Source organism: Cyprinodon tularosa, unplaced genomic scaffold, assembly GCF_016077235.1.
Source record: "Cyprinodon tularosa strain WSP-4 unplaced genomic scaffold, ASM1607723v1 ctg105, whole genome shotgun sequence".
Taxonomy (NCBI): domain Eukaryota; kingdom Metazoa; phylum Chordata; class Actinopteri; order Cyprinodontiformes; family Cyprinodontidae; genus Cyprinodon; species Cyprinodon tularosa.
Window position 1 is genome coordinate 388959 of NW_024037838.1, and position 21719 is coordinate 410677.

The 21719-nt window shown below is 38.6% G+C and overlaps 1 protein-coding gene across 2 annotated transcripts in view; it reads right to left on the bottom strand.

Annotated features, from left to right (window-relative positions):
- The window catches only part of gjc1 (gap junction protein gamma 1), a 50062-nt gene extending 35597 nt beyond the window's left edge, over positions 1 to 14465 (bottom strand). Inside the window, exon 1 of one of the 2 annotated variants that reach the window (XM_038284247.1) lies at positions 13703 to 14465. The gene's annotated coding sequence lies outside the window, so the exon portion shown is untranslated. The remainder of the gene's footprint in view (positions 1 to 13702) is intronic. The other variant, XM_038284238.1, reaches the window with a different exon arrangement.
- Positions 14466 to 21719: the final 7254 nt, after the last annotated feature.

Below are 21719 nucleotides of genomic sequence, written 5' to 3' on the forward strand. Positions count from 1 at the left end.
AATTCCTCTGCTCTGACTTTGTCCTCAGCAGTGGATAAATCAAGTTATCACTATTGCTGTTTTCGTTGGAAAACTTGCTATGCGCCAATGTCCAAGCCCAGCTTTCCAAACATTATATCAACCACTAATTGGCAACTTTTCGAACTCATCCATGGCTGTCTTTTTCATGATTTGTTATGATTTTTTATGTTATTTTTCAAAGATTTCTTGCAGTCAGATACGGAAAAAGATCAAACGCAAACAAAAAAATTTAAACATTGACATTGAAACAGAAGAATTGTAAAAAAAAAAAAAAAAATTCTCTTTAGAATTATTTTGATTATTCATTGTATATAATTTCAATGGCTCCAGGAAAGCTCTAGGTGAACTGACTCAGTGGTATGAAATCATATAAAGTCCCCATTATAAACAACACTCTTTGACCCCAGAGCATCTTAGTGTCTGGAGAACATGTTGTATATGGAACAGCAGCTAAAAATAACTTCTGTTGGCTTGACTCTTTTTTGCTTTATCTAAATGTAATGCAATTTTATTTGTATAGCAGACTGGAATCAAATACGTTTCAGTTAAAAGTTTAAATAGAACAGATGTCAGGATGTGGATTTGACATGAACCACAAGACCTGAAAGTTCTAAAAGATTAATATAACAATAAACCTTTTTTGTGTTTTATTGCTAAGCTATGTGTTTATTTATAGGCCAACAGAAGGATTTTAAAGTCTATTTTATTAGATATGGAAAACCAATATAAGGACACTAGAACTAAGATGATGTGCTCTACTTTCTTGGTCTTAGTGAGGACTCAGATAGCGGTGTTCTGGATCAGCTGAAGCTGGCTGTTTTTTAGGAAGACCTGTGATGACACCATTGAAGAAACAAATTTTCACTTAATCCTATTAAATACTTTAACCCTTGACATAGGATTAAAACCTGTCAAATGTTGCATCTGATAATCTGAATATGTTCTCTTCCCAGCTCTCTAGTCACTCCAGTAACATACCATGGCAATTAAAGTTAAATCCTGCAGGTCAAATAATATCAGCATGTGGATTCCTTAGTATTCTGAGATTTTATTGAAGTCATTGAAAACCTTGACAAGGGCAGGCTCTGCATTGTGATGAGCACAGAGACCTGACTGGAAGACAAGTCAAATCATAGAGGCTGGTAATTGTTTGGAAGATATTCAACAGTTAAAACTTTTTTTTTTTTTTTTATACTGATGTATGGCAGATTTAAAATGGGCCTGTAAGTTTCCAGTTGTAATTTCTCTAAGTTTTTCTAATTCATCAGTTGTTTGATAACAGCTGTTTTTTATGCCTGAGGGAAATCACCCGCATGTAGGCTCCTGTAGTTTTTCACTTGGATGAAATTAATTGCTGAGAGCAAAAGTGAACTAAGGAAGATATCAGTGCAGCCTAGAAGGGGGGGGGGGGGGGGGGTGAGGTATTTTGAGTGGAACTGAAAGAAGGCATGACCTTCTCTCATTACTTCAAGTAGAAAACAAACATTAAAAAAACAGGAAACCTTGCCCAAAATGTCTTCTGCTCCATAGCCTGGCTTTCTTCAAATTTCTGCATAACACTGTATGTATGTGTGTGTATCGGGGGGGAATTTGCCCTTTTGTGCATAGCAGAGTGTGCCGGGCAAGGCGATGACAGGGTGTCGGCCCAAGTCTGTGAACCTGGCTGTTCTGCTCAGCTCTGCCTGTGACAAAGAGCGAGGGGGACATCACCCGGCCGTAGCCATCCCAGCTGGACCAATCAGGCGTGAGCGCTCACAGCCATGCCGGCGTGTGCGTTCCTCCATGTGCAGCCCTGTGGCACAGATCTCCTTATGGAGACTCATCTGGTCTCAACATAATCTGCAGAAAACTGCAAGTCATTTTTGTTTTTAAGCATTCAACAACAAAAATTAACCTTTTTTTTGAAGAGTACTAGGGAAACTAGTTGATAAGGCATTGCAAGTAGAATCTCTAAATCTATATGTGATATTAAACTTGTATAATAAATATAGTTGAAACAAAATAACTATTGTTATCGATGCAATTGTGATTTCATTGTTACAGAAGTGCCAAAACTTTTTTCTCAGGTGCCTAATTAAATATCACATGACATATCACATAGAAAAATAACATTTCTAGAAATATTAGTATTTAAACAAACCTATGGGGTAAACATGCTATGATTAGCAAAAAAATCTAATTTTGTTGAATTAAAATTGTGTATTACAATCAAAATAAAGTCCTGTCCAGACCTATATTGCCAAGGAATTCTTAAAACCACAAATGTATTCATGGTTTATTTCAAGATCATCGTCTTTCTTTTAAAGTAGTCCTGGTAAAATTTTCCCTAAGCTTTCTGTCTGTCAAAAAATCCTTTAAATTGTTCAGGCATTTAGTGCCCAGTAAATGTACCTGGCTGTGACAGCAGGAACATTGTGTCTTCTTTAAAATTTGAGAAAAATGGACAATTGGAGAATAATTTCAAAATCAGAATACTCAATAAGTCCGTGGCTTCAGGAAAGTATGTAGTTATAGGTGTTCGGTTTGGATGTGCATCTGAAAAACATGAAATGTAAAGAAAAAGCATACAAGTATATAAAAAAATAATATGGTTCAATCAGATTCACAGAAACAATAAGACCATGTTAATTATTCCAAGCTCTCTTCCATCCAATCAGACGGTTTGTTGTGATGGAGCAGTTGTAGATTTGGATGGCCAGAGGTAGAAATGATTCCAGTGGTGTTCAGTGGTGTGTTACGCTGGAATAAAGCTTTCTCAGAACAAGCTCATGAATACGTGTCACGTTAATAAAACTATCATCTGCCGTTCTGAGACAGCTGCAATTTGTGCCATTTTCACCCTTAAATGGATATAAAGGTAAATTAAACCTTCACTGAAATAATTGACTATTGCCTGCAATAATAGTGTGAAGTTTAATTACCTGCAAACGCATAAAAATTATTTTATCTTCATAAAAATGTAAAGAACAAAAATGGGTGACTTTTTGAGACATTAGTTTGAAGGCTTGTTCTATGATGGCACAAGGTCACCTACATGTAGTATCCATTTTTACTTGATGAGGCCATTGAATATCTTAATTTTTTTTTTAAGCGATTCAATCGGTGTTCATATTGAAATTCCCCTAACATGACGGTACAATGTTCTCTACCCCAAAAAAATAATTTTACCTACTAAAAAGGAGATTTTTTTTCTTAACTGTATTATAACGCAAACCATAGAGATTATTCACATTCTGCAAACCAATTCAAAATGTGTTTTTCATTCACCCTTGACCAGACGCCCATACGGTACCTTTTTTATTTGCATGACATGCTGCAGTGTTGCTAATATTGGCAGTAATGTGGAAGCCGATTATTAAACTGAAGGTGAAAAAGCAGAAGCAGAACAAATGCAGCTCCATCTTTTCACAAACAATGAATGAACAAAGTGATTCTTTAATTTTCTTTTTAAAGCAAAAATAAAAAAGCTGCATTCATTGTATTACTGTAGAACAAAGGAAGCTGATATTTATAGTGATTATTCACAACTTACAAAAGGCAGGGATTTATGTTTGCCATCATGCCTTTGTTGCCTTATGAAGTATCTGAGTAAATTACAATCTAATAACACATTTATTTGAGATATATTAAGCCAAAAGTGTATCTTGCTTTTTTATTTATTCATTTATCTTAATTGTTGCACATCTCTTAGTTGACTTTTTTTAGCTAAATAACTGAAGATGAGATGCTAAAGCTTTTATTGTAGCTGGTAAAGAATTACCAAAGTTCCTTGTATGAGCTCCAATAATAAGCTACAAAAGTATTGCTGGTCTAATAAATGTGGTAAGGCAAAACAGGAAAAAGTTCCAGTAAAAGCATAAACAGTCATTTGAGCATAAAGTCAAATATTACCACATAGCTGCTGACCCCAGTAAACCGGAGACAAGGAAAGAAAAATGCCATGTCACCCGAGGTTGACGGTGAATGAAAGGCATCTCTCTGCCCTGATCTCTGTCACGTTGTGGCTCCGCCCTTCCATGCCAACCCAGGGGCAGTGGCATAAGACCTGTCACCCCAAATCAGGCCCCGCACCACGACAGCCGTGCTCATATGTAAATGTGTCAGCACGCACAGACTCATGAGCCTGACATATCGGTTTGAATATGCATGTGAGGCACTGTCTGTAGCGTAAACATGTCTGTGCACGCTGGCCCCAGTTCATCTGCATGTGCATGTTTCCGTGCACACAGCCTGAGCTGATTCGGGTGTGTAACAGTGACATTCCCGATGGGAAGGAGTCTCACGACTGTTTTCATTTGTTAGACTGTCCGTATCCCTTCATGACTACAAGCCGGGAGAAAGAAATGCCTGACTTCTGCCACACTATAGTATGTCCTCTCTCCTTGAACCTTCTTTACAGAAAGGTGTACTGTTTTCTTCTTTTGCAATACATGACCATATTCATATTTAGTTTTCAAATGTAATTTAAACTAGAAGTGCAGTTAGGATTTTTCCATTATTTTAATTAAACCTTGTTTTTACAACAAGCCAATTTTCCATACTTTTTCAGGCAAATGTATTTATGATTATGAAGCAAAATGCTAATTGTTACATTTACCCAGAATTTTGAGATAAGGCATTTCTGCTTTGCTTTACACAAGCAAACGTGTATTGCCCAACCATCGCATGCAGCAAAAAATACAGAAAACACAGATTCCATGAATCACAGGATTCCCTTTGTCAGATACAATCAGACTCTCCCCCCTCTGTGTTTTTTTGCAGTTAAAGACTTGGAGATCGGATGTGGCATCACAGCGACACGTGCGTAGACACAAAAAGCAATGAGCCCATTTGTGAAGGGTCAGTGCCGACTGCAGGGCTCATTTTCTTGGGGAGTCATCCTGAGTCACAGAGAGTCCTCTTTTCCCCATCTTGTCATCTCCTAATATTATTTGGTCTGAGCTAAATATCAGGAAGGGTTTCACAGTAAGTCCACTAAGCTGCTCATCGAATCACCAAATTAAAGAAACATGAGAAGATCAAAATTTCATTAAGTTTAGCTTTCACACTTTAAAGTTCATGAATTAAAAATTAGTTCAATATTTTAAACTCCACATTTTTTTTCTAAAGACATCTCAATAGCTAATTATTTTCATATCAGCCATCCAGAGGAGTTTAATTATTTAAAAAATTAAATTAAAAAGTTAATTTATTAATCACAATAGCAGAAAATTACCATTTGCTGACACGTGGAAAGTTCAATCACATCCTCCAAATCCATAAAATGTGTCGTCAGCGCTTTCACCACGCTCTGTCAGTGAAGCTGAAACTTTTTACAACAAAAGTAGGTGCGTTGAAACACACGCCTCAGTGTCTCCGGTTTACAGCCGATGACCTCTAACAACCTTAATCACTTGGTAATTACATGGAATGAGAGCAAAGCACCTTCCCTCTGCTGCTGCTGCTGCTTCAAAGTGGCTTATAGGAACTGGCAAGCAGAAAAACGCTGGGCAAAGCGCTGGGCGGCAAGCAGAGGGAATCCATACTAGTTGGCGGGGATAAATACACGGTTTTCCCTCAGAAAGAGACACTCCGAGGATTAAGCCTGGCTACGTGCTCCCGTCTGCTGAACAAGATATAAGCATAATACCTTGATGTTTCATGCTCGGCAAAGCCAGCTGAGAGATGTTGGAGGAGCAAAGGATGATCTCACTTCAAGTCTTAATGTTTCACGCATCACCTAGATCCCAGCATTTCAAAATTTCACTACCTTTTGAGTCCAGGCCTCCCGCAGTGCTGATTGTTTACTCTGCAACGCACCTGCTTTTTTAATTTGTAAAAGCATTGATTTCTTCCAGAATTCGCATCCCACACTGAAAAAGAAAATGAATCCGTTTAGCAGAAATTGCTTCCTGTGTGTGTGACATTTTAAAAAAATAAATCCTGCAGACATTTTTCTCAATAATAAGAAAAACTGTAGATAAATAGAAACGATTAACAAAAAGAATTCCCATAATAGCATTTAAGGTACAAAATATCACAACAACTGCACATGTTCTGGAGATTGATGTTTATATTTACCGTGTCTCATGGTACTATAATTCAAAAGCTTATCCAGGCATTGTACATCCGACTGAACACTTCTTTTAAAGGTAAACATTTATGCAGCAGATAACACTTTATAACTATTTTTTTTATTATTATTTAGATTTAGACATTGTGAGAATGGGGGTAAATTATATTTTAGGCTTTTAATTATTTACTTGAGTTAGTAACATTGTTTTAGTGGAGCACACAACTACTACACAAGGTGCTACACAACAGAGGATGGGGGTGCTAACATATAAAGAAGTCAAAATTGAAACATTCATGCTTGAATAAAATTTGCAGTTGAAGCATCAGCTGTCAAGCATGGTGATGGCAGCATCATTCTTTGGGGTTGATGGAAGAAAGAGAACTATATTTTAACTATTTGTTTTTCACTTCAGTAGGTGGCTTATAGGAACTGGCAAGCAGATAATCCCTAATGCGGGATGTGCCTTGGAGCTTTGCTTCCTGTTCTTTTCCTGGGAAGAGATGACTGGGAACAACCACTTTAAATTAGACTTTCCAATGTATATGACCATAAAACCTGACGGCAGGTTTAATCAGACCAAAGATATGGCTTAAGTTACATATAGAGGGCCTTGCCGGGCTCCCTACATCAGTAAAGGGCCCCAAATAACAGAAGCTTTTCATAGAAGTGCAGTCAGACCCTGCCACATCATTACATCACACACATATTGTTAGTAAAAGGTGGGACATCACTGGCTCCAGCCATATTGAGATAACACAAGTTTTTAGAACAAGAACAGTGTGATGCACACTGTCAGAGCTTTCTCTGAAAACAGTTATTATCTCTGTCTTTGAAGAAGCCGCAATATTTTAAAGTGTGAAACCCTGGGTCGAAAAACTATCTATACTAAGCATGTAGGTAATATCTGGTTTTAATACAAATGTATGAATGACAAAGAATAATCCTCACAACTCCCCCTGAAAAGTTACAGTTTTTACAGGTACTTTAAAACACTAGACCAAAACATCCCCAGGTAGCAGGCTGAGTCAGATAACACCCATAATTGGGCCACCCCGGTGGATTACATGTCCAAAACCCATAATCAGGATAACAAAAAAAAGAGAAGGAAATAACCCTAACGTGCAGCGGCAAAGATCATAGAATCAATATTTAGCACTTCAGATCAACGGCTACAGGTTTTAAACATGAACACACCTGGGTGCTACGACAAGGTGATGACCTTAAGCACACATCAGAATTGGTTTTGGGTGCAAAAAAAAGAGGAAATTGTTCGATTTTTTGGGTGGCCATCCCAATGTCCAGACCTGCACCAATTAATTATGTATTTGATGAACTATTCCTGAACTATGAATTTTATCAACTTAGCTATGAAGGCATGATATATATCCAGACAGAAAGGCGAATGATGCAAAATTGACCCTATGTATATATATATATATATATATATATATATATATATATATATATATATATATATATATATTTATATATATACACTATATTGCCAAAAGTATTTGCTCACCCATCCAAATTATTGGAATCAGGTGTTCCAATCACTTCCATGGCCACAGGTGTATAAATTCAAGCACCTAGGCATGCAGACTGTTTTTACAAACATTTGTGAAAGAATGGGTCGCTCTCAGGAGCTCAGTGAATTCCAGCGTGGAACTGTGATAGGATGCCACCTGTGCAACAAATCCAGTCGTGAAATTTCCTCGCTCCTAAATATTCCACAGTCAACTGTCAGCTGTATTATCAGAAAATGGAAGTGTTTGGGAACGACAGCAACTCAGCCACGAAGTGGTAGGCCACGTAAACTGACGGAGCGGGGTCAGCGGATGCTGAAGCGCATAGTGCGAAGAGGTCGCCAACTTTCTGCAGAGTCAATCACTACAGACCTCCAAACTTCATGTGGCCTTCAGATTAGCTCAAGAACAGTGCGCAGAGAGCTTCATGGAATGGGTTTCCATGGTCGAGCAGCTGCATCCAAGCCATACATCACCAAGTGCAATGCAAAGCGTCGGATGCGGTGGTGTAAAGCACGCCGCCACTGGACTCTAGAGCAGTGGAGACGCGTTCTCTGGAGTGACGAATCGCGCTTCTCCATCTGGCAATCTGATGGACGGGTCTGGGTTTGGCGGTTGCCAGGAGAACGGTACTTGTCTGACTGCATTGTGCCAAGTGTAAAGTTTGGTGGAGGGGGGATTATGGTGTGAGGTTGTTTTTCAGGAGCTGGGCTTGGCCCCTTAGTTCCAGTGAAAGGAACTCTGAATGCTTCAGCATACCAAGACATTTTGGACAATTCCATGCTCCCAACTTTGTGGGAACAGTTTGGAGCTGGCCCCTTCCTCTTCCAACATGACTGTGCACCAGTGCACAAAGCAAGGTCCATAAAGACATGGATGACAGAGTCTGGTGTGGATGAACTTGACTGGCCTGCACAGAGTCCTGACCTCAACCCGATAGAACACCTTTGGGATGAATTAGAGCGGAGACTGAGAGCCAGGCCTTCTCGTCCAACATCAGTGTGCGACCTCACAAATGCGCTTCTGGAAGAATGGTCAAAAATTCCCATAAACACACTCCTAAACCTTGTGGACAGCCTTCCCAGAAGAGTTGAAGCTGTTCTAGCTGCAAAGGGTGGACCGACGTCATATTGAACCCTATGGATTAGGAACGGGATGTCACTTAAGCTCATATGTGAGTCAAGGCAGGTGAGCAAATACTTTTGGCAATATAGTGTATATATATATATATATATATATATATATATATATATATATATATATATATATATATATATATATATATATATATATATATATATATATATATCGCCACACCTTCTCATTCAAAGAGTTTTCTTACTATACTTAACAGAACAAGTTTGAAACAACTGAAAATATGTCTCATATTGTAGTTTCTTCAAAGTAGCCACCTTTTGCTTTGATGACTGCTTGGCACATTCTTAGCATTCTCTTGATGAGGTTCAAGAGGTAGTCACCTGAAATGGTTTTCCAACAGTTGAAGGAGTTCCCAGAGATGCCTAGCACTTGTTGGCCCTTTTGCCTTTACTCCACATTCAGCTCACCGAGGCCAGGTCATCTGGCACAGCACCCTAATCACTCTCCTTCTTGGTCAAATAGCCCTTACACAGCCTGGAGGTGTGTTTGGGGTCATTGTCCTTCTGAAAAAAAAAATGATGGTCCAACTAAACGCAAACCGGATGGAATAGCATGCCGCTGCAAGATGCTGTGGTAGCCATGCTGGTTCAGTATGTCATGAAAATAAAAAAACTCTTTGATGACAAGGTGTGTCCAAACTTTTGCTCTGTACTGTGCCTTATGTTAAATTAAATTATAAAGCTCTTGATCTGATGTGCTGTTTCAAAAGTCCTTAAAGGAGATCAAATGCATCTTCGGTTTAATGGGCCATCACTAATCACAACCCCCACAGTGATTCTAGCTTTTAACTGCAAATTAAAAGCACAGCAGGCTAATGTACTGGACAATTTATATAATATTATTGATTTCCCATAAAAGACAGGTTGTTAGGATTTCAGCTAAAGGCAATCATGTCATGATCTGTAGGTCTTATAGTACGGGTTATATTTTATTCATGTCTTCTGGCTTCTTTTATTTGTTTATTGTATTCTATAGGTTCTGCCATACGCTGTCATTTTTACAAATTTGGATTTGCTGTATTAGTTTTATTTGCTCAGTGTGCCGGGTGTCAGTTTGACCATTTAATTTTAATCCTCCCATCAAAACAATGAGGTAATAAGTTCTGTCTCCTCATTTTGCCTCTTGCTTTCCCCATAATGCATGCCTTCATTTTGTTGTCAGTCTCCAGGATCTCTGTCTCACTGTAAACATTATTTTATCAAATCTTCAACTCATCATGTTGCTTCCTAATCTGTAATTCGGTCCAGAAAATCAAACTCTGAAAGATTAAGATATATTCTAAAGTTATGAATAGAGTTTCGTAGAGATTTTCTTTAAATCTGGCTCCACCTTCCATCCAGTATTTGCATTAATAATTAACATTACCAATCTACAAGGTATTTTTCATGCTGCTAGACTTGAATTATTTGAATCAGCTATGTTGTCTTAGACTCACATATGAACTTCAATTTCTGAAGACCACTGAAAGAAAAATAAATCTAAAATATCTTGTCAAATAGAAACATTGGATATACCTCAGCACAGCACAGTTAAGAGGCTATGTATCATTTCTAGGACATCCTTTGATCATTTAATAAACATCAATGCACAATTTATCACTCATATCCACAAGGTCAGGATTTTTATTTCATATTTTTTATCCTAAGGGATGCAGAAAATACCAAAAGAAATGCTCTAGTAGTAAAAGAGAAGAAGAGCGTAGTTTGAAGTTCAGGGTTATTTCTCAGCTGCCATCCAGAATATGCTCCTCATTTCTCTCTCTCAGAGCTGCAGAGCAAAAGGGTTGACTTTTCCTCTTGTCTCCTATCACAAGAAGTGAAATAATGGTCTGTGTGGGGTGGGGTGGGGTAACAAGAGGGGAGGAGAGCTGGAGAAATAGACTGCCTCGCTAAATACTTTCACATACTGAAAATGTTAATGAGGAATCCAAGACTGTGAAATGCCAAAACTGCTTTCTCTTGATGGAAACAAAAATAGAGAGGGCAAACAGAGGTGGCAGCTTACCAAAAAAAAAAAAAGAAATTTAGCACAAAAAAACACATTGCTTTGTACGCTTATACTAGGAATCACTCAGTGGCACTAAGAGGCTCCAAAATCCATCACAATGATTTCACATGTAGCAGGGATTTTCTGAAGCACAGAGGGAGAAACTCATTATGGTGGCTCATATCTGAGCTGTTGCTACTGTGGCACTGACAAATTGCTCCACACTGAAACCAACACGACACATTTCAAAGAGACCGTTCCTCATTATGGTGAACAACTCCAGGTGTTGGCTGCTCCTCAACAGAAAAGGCAGTAAGTGGTGGAGAGTGTTTTTTTTTCTAATGTACTGAGATAATGACTGGAGCAAGAAATGGAAGGACGGACAGAGCCTTATTTGGTAAGTCCTAACGCGAAGCAAAAGAAAGTAAAAGGGCTACAGCGGAGTAAAGATGCAGGAGGCAAAGATTACATAACACATGAGCCAAACGGTGAGGCTTTTTAGGGTACATTTTCTACTCTTTTTCCTTATTCACTCTTACTTACCTGTAATTTACTGATAACAATATACTAAACATAAAATATAAGAACTGCAGCAATATTAAGCATAAAAACAGATCAAGGGCAAACAATGATAAAATGCTTAACAATGGCACAACGGCACACTGGTCGCACAGAATAAGCAACTTTAAACAGGCGTGATCTTCCATAAAGAGTCAGAACCAGGGATGCATTGTGGGAAAGAAGTCCAAAAATGTGGAGCTATGCTAGAGCAGCGCTTTGGACCCCATGGTTTACTAACAGGAAAGAGGTGTGAAGAAAAGAAAAAGGATGAAGAAGAGCAAAGAGTTCAAACAGACGCATGATTGCAAATAAGATGAGTGAGATTAGGAGGGAAACCTTCAGATTATAGTGATATTTGATGGGTAATCAAATAAGATGTTTAAAAGAAGAAGTTCTGGAATTGACCCAGAAATGTGCGTTACGGACAAGTTAAAGTTTGTAAAGTAGCTTGTTAAGAAGACCAGAAACTAGAGAGTTATGACGAGCATGTTGATGAAGAAAGCTGCAGTGGTGGATGTAAGAAATGGACGGAGAATGTTAAGGTTTAGAAGGGATACAATATAAGTTTATATGGTGTTCTATAGACAGACAGCTGTTGAAGGTGAGGCTGCTACATCTGGTAACAATGGACAGCAAGGAAACATTTTTTTTTTATTTAGTTTGAGGAACTTAATCAATGGAGGATTATGGGCTTAGAGAAGAAATGTGCATTTGGGTGTCATCTGTATAATGTAAGTTGTGATCAAGTTGTGATCAAATAGGATGTTTTTTTTATCACAACGATCAAGTTGCCTTAACCCTTTAAAGTCTGGACCATGAAATAATAGATTGAACATTTTATTCATTGAACTTTCTGACAAATTTTGTATTATTTATTTAGATCACTTATTATCTAAATAAATGAGGTCATTTATATGCATAAATTTTTATACATAAGGCCTTTCTTTTTAATCTTTTATAGATTTTCTGTGTCTGATTGTGTAATTCCGGGTTTTCATGAACAAAAGTATCACACTGATAATGCAGGTGTCTCAAAAACTGATGTGCCAAATATGATATGATGAAAATCGACATATTTAGCATATTTTACAATCCAATCCGATTTTACTTTCTTTGTATTGAAGGGATGCAGATGAATGATAACTTTGAAAATATTCAATCTTTCTTGGATTTGTGGCATATTTTTCTATAAAGGCTCATTTTCAAGAATTGATCAGAATCAGCCAATCGTCCCCAACTTGATGATCAAACTGATTTCTTTTCCACCTTTGACTTATTAAACAATTCAAAACTAAGAAATCAATAAATTTTTTTATTTGGAAAATGCTTCAGCTATCCTGGTTGGGTCGTATGCTTTGATGCATAAATGGAAATAGTCTTATAATCATTCTAATCAAAACTATTAAAGAACCTGCAGCAAATGTTGCTTCTTCTATGTGCTTAAAATGAATAACAGTGAATTTTGCATGTCACACCTAAAAGAATGATTGCTTTTCCACCTTTATAACAAACATTAGATTAAAGGATTTGTTTATTTCCAGAACTATGACTAAAAAGCTTACAGTAAATAATCCAAATTACAAACAGACTTTATAAGCTGCCAACATTTTTTTTTGTAGATGTTGCTAAATTATCTTAGTATTTAAATAAAGATCTGCAAGTTTGTCATAATTCATCATCATTTCAATCAGAATCCCCTGAAATAACATGTGTCGCTTTGTTAGGAAATGCTTTCCAGCGCTTGTTAGATCATAAATTATAAATCAAAAGCATGTGTTTATGTGTAAAGATATTCTGAACCCTGAGATTTATGAAAACATACAGGAACCAAATCCCTGCACGTCCTTTATCTCCACACTGCAAGAAATATAAATCTAACTAAGTCATTTTTTTCTTAAAATAAGTGCGTTGAGCTGGAAAGGGAGATAATATGCCAAATGGACAAAAAAAATTGCATTTAAAATAAGAAAAAGAAATTGCCTTGTCTCATTTCAAGAGCATATTATCTTATTATTTTATTTTAAGAGTAAACATACTAATTCCATTGGCAAATCATCTTATTAACCTGCTCAAATTAGGGGTAAATACACTTGATTTAAGACATTTTTACTCATTTCTAGATAAAAGACTGAAATAAGTAAGCAGTTTGACTTTTAAAGTGACTTTCAAAAGTGATGAACAAGAATCAGATGCTTCCTTGTCTATTTGTTTTCCTATTGTTATTCGTAGTTATTGATAACAGTTAGGTGTCAGGTATTTTAGAAACGTTCATGTTGTTGCAGTTGGACAGTCTGTGCGTTCTGGTGCGCCTTTGACCCTGACTTTCCCCCTCATCCCCCACTGGATTAGCGTGGTAATATTTCAGTAAAATTGTGAATAAAGGGTGATTTCTTACCGCTATGCGAGTCTGTGAAAATGCTTTAGGGTATAAGACGTTTCTTTGTCTGGGGACGAAGGGAAGGACGTGTTGGACTGGCCGTAGATTCTTCCCTGATGTTTCTCCTGTCAGGAGGAACCAGCTGGATGTTTCTCTGATGGCTTCTCAAACGCTCACTTCACAGCATCACTACGAGGCGTGCGTAGGCAGGCTTTGTCCATGTGTTCGCTCCTCAGTCGAGCTGAATGTCGATGAAAACTATGTGGTCTGCTGCGTAAAACCGGTGCCAAGATCCCTGCGGGCCCGTTCCGTTACAATGAGAGGAGACAATAGTCTGGTCATTTTGGTAGCGATCCTCCTGCTAAAACGGCCGAATTAGAAGCGAGTCTCTGGCGCTCCTTTCTTCACATCTCTGTGGCTGCCTGGATCGGGAATTGAAGGATAAATATGTCAGTGGCTCACATGGCTCCGGCGCTGCCTTTCGGGTCCCTCATCTTGCAGGAGTGGTTAACAGTTGCAGATCTGTTGATCAGTCGGAGGTTGATCCGGGCCGCACAGCCTCAAACATCTGTCTGCTGATCGGGGAGCTCGGTGACTGACAGCTGGAACCTCTCAGTGGAAGCCCGTCGACCCTTCGGTTTGCAGAGAGCGGTGGGTGAAAAAAAAAAGAAAAGATGATGTTGCGCGTACGCGCGTTTGGCAGTGCGCGCACCCGACAGGTCACATATTTTGGGTCCTTAAACATCTGCTTCAAAACGAGATCCGGTGTTAAAATAGCGTCAGACTGCAAAGGCATCACACAAACAGCTGCTGACACTATTTATTAAACTATGTGTAACACATGGGCGGTTCTAGACAGGGGCCAACGGGGGCCAGTGCCCCTGTAGATCATTTCCTTGCCCCTGCTATGGCCCCTGTACTGAAGACATAAAACTCAAAGAAATTCTAATGATGATATCCAACATGGTTACTGATATGTACTTTGGATCTATTTCATTTCTTTTCTTTACAAATTCTGTTTTACTAATTATTCAAAAACAATAAGGTGATAGCTTCAGTGGTACTGAGATAGGATCCCAGTTTTCATCTGCTAAATGTTTGTCTTGTTTTTTTTTCAAAACAAATTGCTCTAATTTTTACGGCCGAATTTGTCTTTTTTTTTTTTTTTGTTCTATTTCAGATTTTATAGAAAACGGTAATTTTATATGTAAAATTCCTAAATTATGAATGTATATAGACCTAATAAGAAATAGAATTTCAATTAAAACTAATTGAAGAGAAATTTTACTTCATGCAGCTATCTTAATATACTTGAATCCCTTGCCCTGTTTTTTTTATTTCATGCTTTTCTGGGCCCCCATAAAAACCCTCTGGCCCCCTCCTGGCCCCCTGAAACATTTGGTCTAGAACCACCACTGAATGTGTTACTTTATAGGTGGTAATATTTAGTAATGTCTCCATTAAAATCGCTGTGGCTATAATCATCTTCATAAAACGCTAAAGTAAGCATAGTCATTCCCTTTAACATTTGCACATTTTATCACATTATACTGTAGCTACAAACATTTTGAGAGAATAAAAGATTCTAAATGTATTTTTTTTTTTATAAATCACTTAAAAAGCCTGGCATGAACATGAATGTTTGAACCCCCTCGGTCCTGACACCACTAAATAAAATTAACTTTTTTGAAGGCCTTAGTCTTTTTAGAGAACAGTTGCGCCTAAACAGGTGGCACATACACGCATATAAAGTCCTATATATGAAACTAAAAAAAAATAAAAATAACTGAGAACTAGTACAAGCAACAGTCACGTGACTGCTTTTCTAAAGTTATTTTTGCAACCTAAGCCATGGCACCCTGGCCATGAGGAATAAAGGTGTGTATGGTTTAGTAAAAGATAATATGCGCCTGTAGAATACCTCACTAAGGTGTGTTCAAAGTATATTTTGAAAATGGAAAATATAAGGCACAAACCTGCTGAAAACTAGCCAAGTAACCAGGTGGGCCATGGTAACTGGAGGAGCTGCAGAGATCCAAGGCTCATGTGCGAGACTGAATAAGACAACCCTTAATTGCAAACTTTACAATTATGACAAAAATAAAACAATTTTTTTTTTCTTTTTTTTTTTTATCCATAAGTCCACTTCTAAGTTATCATTAAGCTGATTAACGGACGCACCAAACATAAGACAGAGAGAGCTTAGTGAGATGAGTGAGAGAAACATGGTGATGGCTGAGGACGACTAATCAGCAGGGTCTGGGAAGCTGCTTAAAGGAAATATACATGGATAGAGAAAAAGTTAGAGGTCATAAAAAAGTTTATACTCTCATAGGACTTTAACTTCAAGCAGGGCAGCAACCCTAAACAAATTACAAATATTAAAGGAGAATTCCGTTTTTTTACACTTTAAGCCCATTTTCTGTAGTGTCCAGGATGAAATCGAATGATCGACACCAAAAGTTTGACAATTGGTCCTGTCTCTGCTTTTTGGCTCATTTAGAATCCACCCCTGGCTGCTTCATAATGGCTGCCATAGTGCATGTCCGATAATGTCCTTAAAACAACCTTAAACGTTCTTTTTTTTAAATATGCTACTCACCGGGTCGTCAGCGCTGTTCAATGACGTTCCAAAAAATGTTTCGTGAAGAAAAAACGTTCCTGTAGTGTTTTATTTAGCATTTTGTAAATCCCATTGAGTTCTGTTGGAATAGTCAATATTCCCCTGCCACCGGAAACGGAAATTGGGCCTGTTTACACAGTTGTAGTCTTTTCGCTTCACTCTGTGTACTCCGACGTCGAGGTGCTAACGTCTCTGTTAAACACTTTAAAAAACTCTGAAAATGGAATACGAAAGGTGGATTCTTGATTCTCGACGTCGGAGTACACAGAGTGAAGCGAAAAGACTACAACTGTGTAAACAGGCCCCATTTCCGTTTCCGGTGGCAGCGGAATATTGACTATTCCTACAGAACTCAATGGGATTTACAAAATGCTAAATAAAACACTACAGGAACGTTTTTTCTTCACAAAACTTTTTTTGGAACGTCATTGAACAGCGCTGACGACCCGGTGAGTAGCATATTTTAAAAAAAGAATGTTTAACGTTGTTTTAAGGACATTATCGGACATGCACTATGGCAGCCATTATGAAGCAGCCAGGGGTGGATTCTAAATGAGCCAAAAAGCAGAGACAGGACCAATTGTCAAACTTTTGGTGTCGATCATTCGATTTCATCCTGGACACTACAGAAAATGGGCTTAAAGTGTAAAAAACCGGAATTCTCCTTTAAGATCAAAGCGAATTCCTGAGTTAGATTGACCCAGGATAAGTTCAGACCTACTTGAGAATCTGTATTAGCTCTTGAAATGCTTTTTACAAACACAAGTCTGTTTGACAATAAGCAGTTCTGTAAAGAATAAGTGAAAAAATAAATAAATACAAGAAAAACAATATATGTGTGCAAAACTGGTAGAGCCACACCGTAAACGTGCTGCAGAAAACGCCACAAAAGCGTTTTTTTCTGAAAAGCTTAGAGCAAAACATGCTAATTTACTTTTTTTTGTAATTTAAGTTTTTTATTTAAACAATCAAACAAATACAGTACAAAGCTTATATGGTATAATATGCAGAAAATAAAAGCTTACAACACATGGTCAGACAATTAAAGTAAAAATAAAAGGTGCTCCTGGATGGTAAAGGGGGGGGATTGTAACAGCATATGAAATATATATGCATTTATTACGCACATGTATCTTAACATAGAAATATTATAATAAAAAGGTCGAAAACATGCTCATTTACAAGATGAGATCTATAAAACACTACAAAGAACAATAATAATTTGTTTTAATTTTATCTGCAAAAGCAATAATTTGGGTTTTCTGGGCCTAGGAAGATAAATAGCGACTTGATCTGATGAGTGACAAAAAACTGGACATCAACTATCTCTAGCTGAGGCCTAGAATCATACAAAATAAACCAGTTATATTGACTTTCTTCACCAGATCCAAAAATCAGCCACCAGAAATCACTTTTTAATTCAATGTTATTTTTATGATCATTTAAGGACCTCACTGTTGGGGTTTCATAGCTCCCAATAGGGTGCATTTGGTAAGTAATGGCTCAAAATATTTGCTAGAAAATGATCCATCACAGGATTTCTTTTTTAAAAATGCCCGAAGCCAGCAGGAGCCTTCGGGAAACAATGTCTAATATGATCAAAAACATCTCCTGCTGAGAAACTAGTTAAAGGACTTGGATCAGTCAAGGTACTTAAGCTGCTCAGTCTGAGCGAGGGCCTTCATATGGTCTAAATGTGCTTCCACCCAAGGCCTCAAGCGGCGGGACACATATGCCTCATTTGGCAAATTGAAACCGCTGGTTGTTTTGAGTTTGCAGCTTGATTGTTCTGAAGCACAAGTTCATCCAACCCCCTCTGTGATTCTGTAGCCATCCATGCATGTCCTGTCTAAATCACTTTACAGGCTACATTCTGGAGAAAACTTAATTCTGAGTCCTCTTATGTAATAACAAGCGATATGATTCAGTGCTGTAGATCCTTCGGGTGACCAAGTGGGAAAAAGTCACACAGTCATAAGGTTGTGCAATTTCTTCGTGAGCATGTGTGCAAGTGAAAGTGCCTGCACACAAACCTCGACCTTGCCAGATCTCACATGGTGACAGACCTTCTGCAAAGAAAATAACAACATGTTATGCAATGGTTTTCTGTGAGAATGACAGGAAGGTTGCACTGGGGGAAGGTTAAGGAATAGGTGGAAGTCAAGATTAGTGCGATATTCAATTATCTTTTTGGAAGTGGATCAATATTTTACAGCACCTTTTCCATTCCAGAAAAAAACAAAAAAATAATAATTGGAACATTGTGAAAAATATTTGGCGTTCCATAGATTGCTTCTGTTGTCACATTCAAATGTTTAAAATAATACAAATATAACATAAGTAATTAAAATGAAAAGGGACTTAAAATCAACTTTGACCTCCTGAGAAAGTGCTAATAAGTGATTAGTGATAACATCTGCCATCAAGTATTTCAACCCGTGGGTTGAAAATAGCAAAGGTTAATTTTTTTTATGTTGAGGTTTTTGCAGCACTAGTGGCTCGTTATTGGAAAGTAGGCTAACAGGAGATGGGGTATAAGGGAGATAGATACAGCAAAGGACCACAGGCCAGATTCGAACTGGGATCGGTCGCATCAAGGGCTAGGGCCTCTGTACATACTTTTACTTTTCGGAACTTTTCTGAAGAACACAAAGAAAGCTTTATTTAATTAAATTCCTACACTCACCGACCACTTTATTAGGTACACCTGTCCAACTGCTCGTTAACACTAAATTAAGCTAAGCAGCCAATCACATGGCGGCAACTCAGTGCATTTAGGCATGTAGACATGATCAAGACAATCTCCTGCAGTTCAGACCGAGCATCAGTATGGGGAAGAAAGGTGATTTGAGTGACTTTGAACGTGGCATGATTGTTGGTGCCAGAAGGGCTGGTCTGAGTATTTCAGAAACTGCTGATCTACTTGGATTTTCACGCACAACCATCTCTAGGGTTTACAGAGAATGGTCCGAAAAAGAAAAAACATCCAGTGAGCGGCAGTTCTGTGGGCGGAAATGCCTTGTTGATGCCAGAGGTCAGAGGAGAATGGCCAGACTGGTTCGAGCTGATAGAAGGGCAACAGTGACTCAAATAACCACCCGTTACAACCAAGGTGGGCAGAAGAGCATCTCTGAACGCACAGTACGTCGAACTTTGAGGCAGATGGGCTACAGCAGCAGAAGACCACACCGGGTGCCACTCCTTTCAGCTAAGAACAGGAAACTGAGGCTACAATTTGCACAAGCTCATCGAAATTGGACAATAGAAGATTGGAAAAACGTTGCCTGGTCTGATGAGTCTCGATTTCTGTTGCAACATTCGGATGGTAGGGTCAGAATTTGGCGTCTACAACATGAAAGCATGGATCCATCCTGCCTTGTATCAACAGTTCAGGCTGGTGGTGGTGGTGTCATGGTGAAGGGAATATTTTCTTGGCACTCTTTGGGCCCCTTGGTACTAATTGAGCATCGTTGCAACGCCACAGCCTACCTGAGTATTGTTGCCGACCATGTCCATCCCTTTATGACCACAATGTACCCAACTTCTGATGCCAATTTCAGCAGGATAATGCGCCATGTCATAAAGCTGGAATCATCTCAGACTGGTTTCTTGAACATGACAATGAGTTCACTGTACTCAAATGGCCTCCACAGTCACCAGATCTCAATCCAATAGAGCATCTTTGGGATGTGGTGGAACGGGAGATTCGCATCATGGATGTGCAGCCGACAAATCTGCGGCAACTGTGTGACGCCATCATGTCAATATGGACCAAACTCCCTGAGGAATGCTTCCAGCACCTTGTTGAATCTATGCCACGAAGAACTGAGGCAGTTCTGAAGGCAAAAGGGGGTCCAACCCGTTACTAGCATGGGGTACCTAATAAAGTGGCCGGTGAGTGTATATAAACAGTCAGATTGGGTCAAAGTTTTCTATCTAAGGAAAATCAGCTGATTGTGCAGACTCATTAACTCTCTGGAATCCCTAAACTGAGCATGCATGTGGCGACAGTAGAGAGGAAACTCACTTTTAACAGGAAGAAGCCTCCAAGGCTCAGTTGAGCGGACATCTGTGGTTCTAGGAGACAGAAGCAGATATTTAGATAGTGACATAAATGAAATAAGTTAGTACTCGAGCCCTGGCAGAAGACTTTCATGCTGTGAATCAACATGTGCTTGGACGAGTCACTTAGAAAAGGATTAGAGTAATTTTCCAGGGGGGGGGGCTCGGATACTGGTGATGGAATGAGCCAGAGGATGAGTGGGACTCTGAATAGTCTGAGAGTGAGGGAGGTGATGGGGTGGAGATGGGTGAAAGTTTGCTTGCGTGCGGGAGAGAGAAGTTAGGCCAGGAGCTAAATGAAGAGGATCTTGAAAGATGTTTAGCTTCGAAGAAAGTGTGGCCCCCAAGATGATTGACTGGAGTTGAATGAGGGACGTCACAGGTGGTTCAGGTGAAGCAGTAAGAGATCCTAGGATAACCCACAAATATGCAATGTTTGACCTTATTCCTATTTTTGAATGAGGAAAACTGATCTTAAATGATGGCCTCCAGTTCTTCAGGTACTGATCTGGATACTTTTGTGGCCTCCTATTGTGTAAAAAACAAAAGCATAGCAGGATGGCCCCATCTGAGGAGGTTCACCACTGCTCCATTTTTTCTCCATTTGTAGAGAATTGCTCTCAATGCAGTTTGTTGATATCCTAAATTTTAGAAAGATCACTGCAAATCTCATTCCAGACAGAAATAGATGAGAATGTCTTGGTTGCTTATCTGGTCAGATCCTATCTAAACACATTTAAGAGCCGACTTTGTGCTGTCAGACTGATCCTACGTTATTTAAGTGATTTCTCCATGCTGTGCTTCAGTCAGTAATCAGGCCTGAGTAGAGCTTGTGAAATAAAACAAAAAAGATTAGATTAATGACAGTTAATGAAGGTGATCGGAAATGGGCTGCACTTATATGGTGCTTTTTTAAGTCAGGGGACTCCAAAGCTCTTCACACCACAATCAGTTATTCACGCACATTCACATGGTGAATGATGGTGAGTGGTCAGCCACATTGGAGCCACAGCTGCCCTGGGAAGCTGCCATATTGGTGCAACTGGGCCCTCTGACCACCGACAGAAAAACAGAAGATAACTTTTTCATATAAAGCCAGCTGGCCTTGATATCTGTTCCATTCTGTGATATTAACTTTTGTTTCATGATATTATTCCGTGAAGACAAAAACAAAAAAAATTAATTTTCAGGGAACAAACATGTACATATCTTATAAATGTAAATCTTAACATAGTTGATTTTGAAAGAAAACTGAACTGAAAAAAGTTGCCCTACCAAGATATGAAACATGGCAAACATAAATCTTTTTTTTTTTTTTACAGGATTGCTTGATCCATTTCACTCTCAAAT